General features: G+C 40.7%; 1 protein-coding gene across 7 annotated transcripts in view; it reads right to left on the reverse strand.

Annotated features, from left to right (window-relative positions):
* Positions 1-12,080, reverse strand: part of LOC137997432 (acid-sensing ion channel 2-like) — a 60,842-nt gene that overhangs the window by 23,085 nt on the left and 25,677 nt on the right. Inside the window, exon 1 of one of the 7 annotated variants that reach the window (XM_068843435.1) lies at positions 1-96. This exon is cut by the window's left edge and continues 58 nt beyond it. The exons of 4 other annotated variants lie outside the window; for them this stretch is intronic. The gene's annotated coding sequence lies outside the window, so the exon portion shown is untranslated. Of the gene's footprint in view, positions 97-12,080 lie in introns of those variants that run through there. 2 more of the 7 variants (XM_068843437.1, XM_068843444.1) reach the window with 2 other exon arrangements.

Below are 12,080 nucleotides of genomic sequence, written 5' to 3' on the forward strand. Positions count from 1 at the left end.
AAACGTATGCAGCAAAGTTGAGTCTTTTTCCGAAATTCTTCCACTTCACAAGGCTATTCCATGCTAGACGTCGACTTGGTTGTGTTGATGGAACAAATATTTACTCCGTCAGCATGGAGAAGTTTGTTCATGCGAGTGATTTCGTTGACGTCATCTTGTTTAAAGCATATGTAATTTTCCAAGCTGTTTATGTGAAATGTGTGTCACGTTGTCGCCACTAACACTTCAATAACTTTAATTGTTACCAGTGTCTCTCTCAGTCTCTTCTGTTGTAGTAACTCATAACGTTAATAAAATTGAGATATTAACTCTACTACAAAGTAGTTAGTATCACTTATTCGGTCACAAATAACATAATGTGTGCAAGTGTGAATTGTTGTGAAGATTTTGAGCTTGGCACCCAGGCTTGAACATACTGGCCGATTGCGACCTCTAAGTTAGCCGTTGTTTACCGCTAATTCGCGGTTTAGATGTTTTCTCGACAGACAATGGTTAAACGATGCTTAAAATACATTATTGAGACGGGAATGAACCGTGTTCTTTTTTTCAGTCAATCACCAAACAATGCCTCATTAGGGAATCTTTATTCACTTGTTGATTTATTTGTACGTAAATTTTGATATTGGAGGTTTTGACCGTCAATATGGCTTCTAAATCCGGTCGAACAACCCATTTCAGAAAAGGAGAAAAACACTTTTGTTGGCGGAATTGGGAAGAGAATTTCCAGATGAGGAAAATAAAGGATACGACAGTAAAACATTGAGGAAGAAGGCAAAGGACTAAAAAGAAATCCTGAAGAAATTCAACTCCCAAATCCAAACGGTATCAAACAGGACGTTAATCAGATCCCAAGGATGCTGGAGGCGGCTGAAACTCCAGAGTAAGAAAGAACACGATTTGCAACGTCGTGAATTAAGAAAAACTTGTGGAGGAAAAGCTTCTGCCTCCCCAAGTCAAGTGTGTAAAGTTAGCTGCGGACGTCATACCAGCTTAGGTTAATCCGCTAGGGCAGATGACGACGCAGAAGAGAAAATCAATTTAACTGTTACACGGGATAAAGACAAGAAGGACACTATCACATGCGGAGCGGGGCGAGGTGGACTTGCCGCCGGATGTTGAAGTTATCATAGTTACCAGAAAAGGGGAAAAATAAGCACGCATTGCGTACGTGTGGTAGTGCAGCAACACAACGCTATATTCCATATTGTCAACTGTGCTGCATTTTGTCTTCCGGGAGATTCATGTTGTCTTTGCGTAATATGAAGCCTCAATATTGTTTTGGTATCGTAAATCATTATAGTGCCACGGTAGATGTCTTAGGTAAATAGTCCCCTGAGAAGACGAGGTTACTAGTAAATAAACCCACAAAGATTGAAGAAAATAAAAGAGAATCAAGAAACAGTGGCTTCGAGACTGACATGTTGATCATTTTCAAGTTCCGTTACAATTCAACACAAAGTTAAGCATGTACTCTGAGCGAATGACAGCTTTCTAAGATAACGTTCCCTGAAATTAACCCCTGTGCCGTGGGGTTAGTATCTGGCTGGGAGACCTCAAAGTATACCACTTTGTTCCACAAACATAGGACCGAAATTTCTCTTTTAACGCTCAAAAAGGCAAACTAAGCAAAGAACAGAATTTGTTAGCCTGCTTTATGCAAAACAATTGTTGATGCAAAAGTAAATAAATATTGATACACAGGACGTTTTCTGAAAGTATCGATCGAGAATAAAATATTTTGCGATCAGCAACAAAATTTGCGACATGAAAACAACATAAATTTTGAACCGCGATTATAAAACGTTGCCATCCTCGAAAAACTTTATGGGAGATTTTTGCTACGTTCAATTACTATTGTACTTTTGGCTGCACAAGTAAATCGCAAAATCGAAAGTGACATCGAATTCAGCGGGCGCCGTGATCAAGTTACCTTGCGTGTTTATTCGCGAAACAAAGGATACATCTATGTGAAACTGATGGCGAGACACCGGGTTTTTGTTTTCCTTAGTTGGTTTTTTTCTTTCATGTGTTACAAAGTTTAACAAGAAATCTGCGAATTCAACACAAAGATCACAACCGCGTAACTCTTGAGGTTGTTAATAACCATTGTTTCTGCAAAGTCAAAAATTTACAACCCTAGACGAGGTTATTTATCACTAGGTAATTCCATCGATTCCGAAATAGCAGCTGCCTTATCATTCATCAGCGTCACAAATTCTTGCCTAGTTTGGGGCTCATTTTGTTGAAACTCTCTTCCAAGAGACCTGTTTTTCTGATTTATGCATGCGCTCCGGTCGTATTGGAACCACTGACACTCTTACAACATGAAATATTTTGAGATATGTCTACGTAGCAAATCGAGTCCAAATGATACGAAAAGCTACCAGCTCTAAGTGGAGGTACGTGTGGACAACTTAGAACCCCGCAGATCTTGCTACACGCTGCATAACCGCAAAAAACCTCGCGGGTTCAGATTGACCTGGAGATGGATGGCATTGAGTACATTTGGTTAGAGCTTCATTTTCCCCGCTCGCGTTCCTGACAAGTATGCTTTGTTTACCGCCCGCTTTCCTACAACGCTGCCTTTACAGGCTTATTGGAGGAAATGCTGTCAAGCTCAGACTGCCGAAGTATACAGTCTCTGGTATTGGGCGATTTGAATTTCGACTTACTTGAAACCCCAAGGCCAAGTGCAGCCAAGGACTTTAAAAATGTTTTCCAGGCTCTGGGCTTTCAGCAACTCATTACAAAAGTTACGAGACCAATATCTAATTCTCTCCTGAACCACATTTTTGTTTCAAACAAAGACTTTTGTATTGAATCTGGAACTATACCTTTATCATTGAGTGATCATCTTCCAGTTTTTGTTACTTGGAGAACCACAAGTAATTTTAAGCGACTCGTCTATAAAATTATTCATTTTCGCTCTCGTAAGTCGATTTCTATTGACAATTTTGTTGATGATCTTTCTCGTACGCCCTGGATTTCCCTTGGGATGTTTAGTGATCCCAACATGCGCTTGATCATTGGTATTGTCTTTTTAACGACGTGCTTAACTCGCACGCCCCGGTAAAATCGGGTCGTGTAAAAAGACTTCAACTCAGCCCGATTGGTTTACTACTGAAATAGCTGACGCAATTATAGAGCGTAAACGTCTGTTTTCAATAGCCTCCAAGATGTAGAAGAAACAGGGTTGTTAATTTGATTCGTAGAGCCAAGTGTTCTTTTTATCGTGACGCCAGCCATAAGAGATAATTTGGATAACCCGAAAAACCTTTGGAAAATCATACGTTGTATTTTGCCTTCGAAATGTACTAATTTACCAAGTCATCTGAGTGTCGACGGTATGATATCGAGTGACACAGTCGACATATCTAACCTCTGTAATGAACATTTTGCCAACATCACTTCCTCCGTCGGTTCAGCTTGGCAATCTACCGGAGAGTCCGAATTGGAACTTTTAAACCAATTTTGTACATTCCAAACTCCTGGTCGGATCAGACCTTTTTTCCATTTCTCCAATCACGGAGGATTCTGTTTTCTCGAGTCTTTCTCGACTGCCTTCTGTTGGCCTTGATGGGATCAGTGGCTTCTTCCTCAAAATAGCCGCTCACTTCTATTTTCAATTTGAGTGTTCCCTGTGGTATTTTTCCAGACATATGTAAAATTGCTAAAGTCTTTCCCTTATATAAGGAAGGCTCCCTTTCAGACCGTTCAAATTTTCATCCTATCTCTGTTTTTGCCACTGTCTCGAAAATCCTCGAGGGCCATGTGCATTCTCACTGCTATAATTTTCTCACTTACCATGGTCTCCTCACTGATTTTCAGTTTGGTTTTAGATGGTTTCGCTCTTGTGAACTTGCGGTCATTAATCTGTCGGATAATATTCTCGATACTATGTATCGAGGCCTTCTGAGCGGCCTTTTACTGATAGATCGTAAAAAGCATTTGATCTGGTCGACCATGGCACTCTGCTTTATAACCTCATTGTGTAGGATTGTTCTTCATCACTAGCACTTGTGTGATTCGGCTCATATCGAAATGGCCACTCGTAGAAAACGGTTTTTAAGGGAGCTCTTTGTGATCCCCCTTCAGGTGTCTGTTAGAGTGCCGCAGGGGAAGCATATAGTTCTACGCTAACTCCTGGGATATCCGTGCCACGTTTGCTCATCTTGTTTTCCCCGCGCGCGGTATTTGCTTGATATTTACATCACGGTCCGAGTTTCTCGGTGATATTTCTTGAAATTTCATACCACGGCAGGCGCTAGTTCTGTTCCCACCGCTCTTATTTTGGGTTTATTGTTTATTGTTACACATCAAACTCTGAGGAATACACGAGAACAGCCAAAGCCGGAGGCTTAAATGGCACATGGTTAGCAAACATAATTTGAAAATTTTGCATGAATAGAAGAAGGCTTTAGCTAAAATACTTATACAACTGAATCTGACTACTTAATTTACAAACACACAGGATAATATAATTAAATAAATTGCATAAACAAGTACTCCTCGTAGAATTGTTTCAAATAACAGGAAACAAAAAAAAAAAAACAAAAAAAATAAATCAAACAAAACAAAACAAAACATTAACAATTTGTCCACAAAGTTTACAATTTAGTCCCAAGGGACTTGATCAGACTATAGAATTAAAGGAAATGAGTTCAATTTTTCAATATACTAACTCAGCATTCAGAAAATGCAGTCTCAACTTTTTTTAAAGTTACTTAATGTAAAACCGTTGCGCACTGTTAACGGAATATCATTCCAAATAACAGGAGCCTGCCAGGTGATAGCAAATTGATACTTGTGGTTGGTTTTATGGAGATTAAAACGTGAACGAGTCAAATAATCGTGATATTCATGGTTAAAATGAAGGATTGAGGAAACAGGAGTAGGCAGAATATTGTTAAAATGTGAGAAAACAAAACAGGCCATATGGAATTTAAAGATAGAATGGAGCGAAAGAAAATTATTTTTAGAGAAAAGGGGTTTAGAAGGTGTGCGTGGGGGTGAAAAAGTAATTATACGGATGGCTTTCTTTTGAAGTACATAAAGTGGTTCAAGGTAAGAAACATACGTAGAAGCCCAAATTAGAGTACAATAATTGATGTAAGGCAGGAAAAGAGCATTATATAAAGTTTGCAGAGTATCCAAAGGTAAGTATCGCCTTGCCTTGCACAAAACTCCAATTATCGTTGAGATTTTATCACAGACAACAGAGATATGCGGTTTCCAGGATAGGTTTTCATGAATGATAATTCCAAGGAATTTGTCTTCCTGCACACGTGTGATGGGGGAATTATTTATAGAAATGTTTATATCTGAGAGGTTAATCTGTTTACGACGTGGGTGAAAAATGATGAATTTAGACTTGTCAGGATGGACAGTGAGTTTGTTAGCACTAAACCAAGAAGAAAGACGAGCGAGCTCTAGATTAAGGATGGTTACTAAGGTAGCCAAGTCATTATGACGAAAAAAGATATTAGTATCATCAGCAAAGAGAATGATTGACAGGAGGTTTGAGACATGAAAAAGATCATTGATGTATAAAAGAAAAAGTAAAGGTCCAAGGACTGAACCTTGTGGAACCCCACATACAGCCGTATTATATGTAGATGTATGGTCATGAACCATGACACACTGTTGTCTGTGAGATAAATAGCTAGCAAGCCAGGCTAACGGAATTCCTCTAATTCTATAAAAATTTAGTTTATCCAGAAGTATTTCATGGTTGACTGTATCAAAAGCCTTCTTAAGATCTATGAAGACTCCGATAGTGTACTGATTGTTTTCAAAACCTTCATAAATGTTATTGACAAGCTCTAAGATAGCCATAGCGGTAGAGTCATGAGGTCTAAAACCGTACTGGTGATGATTAAGGATATTGAACTTTGTAAGGAATTCCGATAGCCTGAGGTAAAAGAGTTTCTCAAGAACCTTAGAGAGACAGGGGAGAATAGAAATAGGCCGATAATTTGAGAACAGAGAAGGGTCATCGCTTTTAAAAACAGGAAGAATCTTTGCAATTTTGAGTTTATCGGCAGTTTGTCTTGTGATCCCACGTGGCATTTCATTTCCACATGCCCCTTTTTTCTTCAGCAAGCTACAATTTTAAACCAGTACTTTAGCGTTGTCCTGGAACATTACCCTAATGTGTTTTGTTGGTCTCATGATAAGTTTAATAGCCGCTTTAAGGATCTCTATAAGCCAGATGGTGTTCATGTAAACCCCTTGGGACAGTATTTTCTTTACCGCAGCTATCGTGGCGCCGTTCTCAAAGCCACGCGGCTACTTAAGAACAGTTGATCAGAGTTTTTGTCTTCCCTTAATGTTATGCTTACTTAATTGCACGCGTTTTATCCTATCATTATTTGTGTAACCTCTATTTAACGGAGATCTTTTGTTTTGCCAGCTTGGATATTTTCCATCCCTGGCAATTTTTGACTCCTTGTCTTAGCTGTGATAGCAATGGATGTGGTTCCTCACCCTATTCATCCAATTCGCCTTTAATGCCCTGAGGTTAGGTTGTTGTTTTAGCTGGGCATACATATACGTACTAGCCTTAATGATGGCTGGCAATATGTAGCTACCATGACCCCAATTAGACCTGAGGCTGTAATCTCAGGGTCTTTGTTTTTCTGAGGGTAAGGCATATTCAGTTACACTGGTTTTGAGTATTGCTAGTGATATGTAGTTATCCCAGGCTCTCTTTCCCTCTTAGGCTGTATTCTCAGGGTTGTCGTTCCTCTCTGAAGGTTTGGCATATGTAGTTATGCTACCCTTGATGATTGCTAGAGATATGTAGTTATCCTAGCCTCTCTCTGGCGGTGTGAAGGCCCGACAACTCGTCGGCATTTTTGTCTAGACATCTCTGTGCCTGCCAGTTTATTTATTTATTTATTTAAATTTTCAGTCGTGTGTACTCACTTCTTTCGCTTTCTGTGCTGCGAGCACCAGAATTTAGTTTCTGCCAAGTTTTTTCTTGTTTTTTTCAGTTTCACTATGCCAAAAGTGCCTGCTGAAGTTAAGAATTCCCAGACATCAAGAAAACGGGTCAGTCCCCGAGCCAGCGTACAGGCAAGCTGTGCTGCAGCGGAAGCCTTGTCCTCACAAACTAAACGGTCCAGGAGGATGACGTCATCTGCTCACGTAGCTACAACAGCTTCTCCAGTCGAGGCACTCCACCACAACGCTTTGGTTACGCCAAAATTTCTCGAAACATTGGTGAATAAAGTAGCAGACGAGGTTTCACGTAGGATGGCAACATCTCAAACGCCAGCACCGTCACCTGTGGTTCACGAGGTCCCCGCTGGTCCACCAAGCAGCACAGACCCAGCTCCTCATACCCCTCAGGTCGCCTTAGCCTCTACCATTGTCCAGGATAGTTTGGGTAGTGTTTCTTCCGAAGTAACAGACCTTCCACCTCAAGTGTTACCGTGGGTACAACCTCAAGCCCCAGGTCAGTTGTTTAATTCAGTTGCTCTGCCTGTTGACGCCCGAGTATCTGACAAGATACGCACCAAGATTTGGAATCATGAGTAAAAGGGATTAAGACCCCTTGCACGACAGAACACTCGTTATCTTTGGTGGTAAGTCTGGTATTGCTTCTGAGTGCCTGTTCGCCAGGATTGCAGGATGATTTTCGCAGCTCCACTCGAAATTCCTCTGCTTGTGATGATATTCCTGACAAGTGGCAAACCAGTAGCTGAAGTTTCTCGTGTAAGAGGTGACTCTGGCGAGGATGTGCTGGTAGGTAAAGAGTGTCTTTCTTCCTGGGTAAGATCAGAGGGAAGTCAATAAGCATATTTATTAAGTATGGCCACCAACTCTGAGTTGGCCAGTTTAAAACTAGTAAAAGGCCTGTAGCTTTCTCACCAGAAATATTTTGTAGCAACCCGTATACTAGACGGGGGAAAGGCATAAAAGGTGTAGCCTTTCCATGGAATATGGATTGCATCAACCGCAAATGCCTCTGGAGCTGGTTTGTATGCAACATAATAAAGGTTTTAGTTGATAGTTTAATCTTGAGGCAAAAAGGTCTGTGTCAGGGACAACTCCAAACGTTTTCAAGATACCCGTAAAGAGGGACTTATGCAAAGTTTACTCTGTTTCTCGTCTAGAAACCCTTGATTCTCGATCTGTATTGGTGTTATCCTTCCTAGGAATATGAACAACGGTAAGCAAAACATTGTCGTCAATATACCACAGCCAGATTTGTTGTGCAAATGGAGTGGAGGTGCCCATCTGGTTTATTGTGGCTACAGCAGTGGTGTTGTCAACCATACGTTTGACATGTTTACCAGATATTGTAGTAGTGAAAGACCTCAAGGCAATAGCAACTGTAAGCATTTCTAAGTAATTAATAACGTGTTGTGCTTTTTCTGGGATCCAGTTGCCACCAGAAGTGATGTTTTCAGTAGAACATCCACATCCGATTAATGAAGCATCTGCTGTCACGGTAATATGGGGGTCACCTTGGCTTATATAAGGTTATATGATTTGGGCACTGCAGTAACCCACCATGTGAGGTCGTCAAGGGCTTCTTGGGATAAGGACATGCAGCATCCAGGCTTCATCAGCCTTATAGCCGACCAAATATTGGTCATTTTGAATTGATGTTGAGTGATATTGGCATTAAAAGAATTAAGATTTAAAATAATCCTAAAGGTGCCATCCTTTTTAGGTCTCGTGAATATAGGAGAGATAAATTCTCCTGCCTCATGTTCACATAGTTGAATAACTCCCTCGTTGAGGAGCTGAGAAATTTGCAGGTCAACATACCATGAAGGGTTTTACCTGCATTAGCAGTGTATCAAATGCAATGGTTTGGCCGGTGACTGTGGTCAAAATGTCAGGATAAAAAGTCAATTATCGCCATATGTGAGAATAAGCAACTAAACTGCCGACTTTAAACGTTTCTGTTTTATGGCGAAAGTAAGCCAAAAGCTATGGCAAGACAGTCTCAAAATTGCTTACCTGAATGGCGTTCAAATAAACAAGAATGGCATCTGTCACTTTCGGACCTTAGTGGGATCGGTCCATTTCTTCCAGTGGTTCTGGTAGGGAGACGACCTGTTGAATGAGTGGTTGCCCTGAGGCGTTTTGCCTAAAAAAGGCCTCCAAGACTGGGTAGTTGTGTTTGCCTTATTAAAAGGGCGCTTACGGTTGTACGTCAAGTTACTTGCTGTGCTGATAATCATATTAGAAGCACTGATGTGGTTAAGTTGAGTCTGCAACTCATCGCCAAACAACCAGGTCGTTCTAGGTACGTGAGACGCACAAAGTGTCGCATAATCCTTGTGCAAGGTTGGGCGGATAACATCGCATCTGCGTTGGGATAATTCAAAACTGATATGCCCAAGGAGAGCAAGTGCATCGGTGTGGCATCGTATCATGGCATCCACATCAAGGTTGTTGCCCTGAGCACGACCCTTCAACAACATATCTGTCGTTTGTGCGGTGATATTACCGACTCTAGCCATCTTGTGACTGCAGCTTGCAACTTTGATAAGCGAAGATCTTTGCCCCTTGTTGGGCGATCAAGACGGCACCAAATTTCAGGACTGACCTTTTGGCAAGTTTCTCAGAAACTTTCGGAACAGTTTTCTCAGTGTCGGCGAGCGACTTTGTGATTTCATCGAGGAAAGCGTCGGCTTCGTCATACTTTGCCACACATGTAGTGGCGTCAGTCATGGCGTCATTGCTCTCATTCATGTCAAGTTTTTGGCGTTTGTTTACCGCCAAGAGCTCATCTGTATCAGTGTCTTCTGATAAAAAACCGTCCCCTGCTGTCAGGGGTTTTCATTTACGGGCAGATTCTGCCTTTTCGGGGCCCTGAGTTTCCCCTTTTGTTTGTGTTTGCAGCATTTTGAGCGATTCGCTCATAGTCGCCATGTTGTCATTCACGGTTTGTATAAGAACAAACAAAAGATTCTCATTGGTGGTTGTCACTTCTGTGCTTGCTTTCTTGGGCTCTTCCCCTTCATCAAGCAAAAGGTCATCCTCGAGTGCAGAATTTTCCTCGTCTTTATTCATTTTCCAGCTGATCTCGCAGACGTTCTTGTCGATAAATTCAATAATGAAGTGAACGCTCAAAGGTCAACGCTCAAACTGAATGCTCAAGGTTCCCGCACTCTATCTCACGCGACTTACCAGCAACTTAGACCAATGAAGACGTAGAACATCTTAAAGTTGATGATTTAGTGTAGGTTGCTCCAAATTGAATATGAATAGCTTCTTTGATCTTAAGTCGGAAGGTACTGGAAGCGTGATCTAGAATATGCTGAAAAAATCATTAGAACATACAGTGCGGCGTTGCCGAAAATTTTGTAAATGTCTTAAGATGTGAGAAGCTCCATCACTGATCAGGTGCACTCAAAAACTTGTAAACCACACACACAAGAAGCCCACGAGGGATAGGGTCTTTCACATGAAACATGTTACCGATATTAAAAGATGACTAGACAGTCCGTGAGCGTACACTGGGTTGCCTGAGGTACGTGTTACTCAAAAACAGAAGGGACTGAGTTGGTTGGTATTGAATTGCAGCGTTCCAGGCAATGTTTTCAAGTCGGGGGTCATTAAGATCATTTAAGGCGTCACCCAGAAGCCGTTCATGCAGAGGCTCACACGTCCATACGACGAAACAGATCTTTTTCTGAGGTTAAAAACCTGGCTACCAGCCTATTAATCATTTGTCAGAAAAAAAATTAAAAAATTCCTGTCATCTTAAGAAAAAATAGGCACGCAAAGTCAAAAACGTACTCTCCGAGACGAGGTTATTTATCACCAGGTAATTCCATCATTTTGGAAATAGCAGCTACTTTATTATTCATCAGCGTCACAAGTTTTTGCTGATTTTGGGGATCATTTTCTTGAAACTCAAGCACACTTCCAGCAGACCTGTTTATTTTTGTGAACCCTTCCTATTTCAATTGCGTGCGTGCAAACAAGACACACAATCCGTGTCGCTAAGCATATGCAATTAAATAAATTTCTGACAGTTCACATCAAGCCCTTTTCGAAAGAACCTTGTCCGTAAATAATGAAGCACAAAAGAGACAAGCTTTCAATCAAATAATTTTTCACTGTCACATTTCCAATTTTTTTTTACCTTTGCAGAGTTGAGTACAAAATATATGTAAATTGCCAGACAACTTAAATGCAACTTCAGTAAACACTGTGGTGCATTCAAGGCGTTCAAGTCCTTCACCGTTGTTAAATCCACTAAAACATTTGCCATTTGATTTCGGTGTTGTATATAATACCAAGTTAGTAAAATATTAGAAGCAAAGCTCACTTGATATCCAACGGCGAAAAACGAAACTGTTGTCGAACACCATTACTCGTCGCTTTAAAGATTCCAGATATTTATTTTTCACAGCCTGTACGTCTTGTTCATCCAATTGACGTTCCATTCATATTTTGTTTAAAGATCCACTAAAACGCTATTCGCGTTGCAATGACTTTCGACGCCACTTAATTTATTAAATGTTCTCCTGTGTGCACCAGAGAAATCTACGCATTACCCAAACCCACTCAAAGCGAACAAAATACGCACAGAAGACTCTATGCATAAAGACACCACTTAGAAGGGGAGTGACAGGCAAGGACTTTTACCGACACGGAAAAAAATAGAAAAAATAAAAAAAAAACAGAGAAATATTACTCATTTTCCGACTGGGATTGTCATACTGGAAACCCAGTAAAAAAACTAAATATCTAGATGACGGAAGAACTTTCGAAATATATATTTTAAAATAAAAAAAGTCGTGTATTTTCTCAAAATTATAACATGTCTGCTACTATCCAGACTATTCATTACCTCACTTACCAGACTGTTCCTTACTATTCAGACTATTCATTACCTCACGAGGGTTTTATTATCTTATCTTTTTGCGTTCGAAGTATGCATTAGAACCTTGTTCTAGTGGCACGTACATTCAGTTTTTCTAGAGGATTTTGACTCGAGCGGAGCTGGAATTTTCTTTTTGAGATCTAAAGAGGCCGGAGTATCTTTTTGGCACCAGACCCCAGTTTGCCGAGGGGTCGAGCGCTATCCACAGGATAACTCAATTGGT

This window comes from Montipora foliosa, chromosome 3, assembly GCF_036669935.1.
Source record: "Montipora foliosa isolate CH-2021 chromosome 3, ASM3666993v2, whole genome shotgun sequence".
NCBI classification, from domain to species: Eukaryota; Metazoa; Cnidaria; class Anthozoa; order Scleractinia; family Acroporidae; genus Montipora; species Montipora foliosa.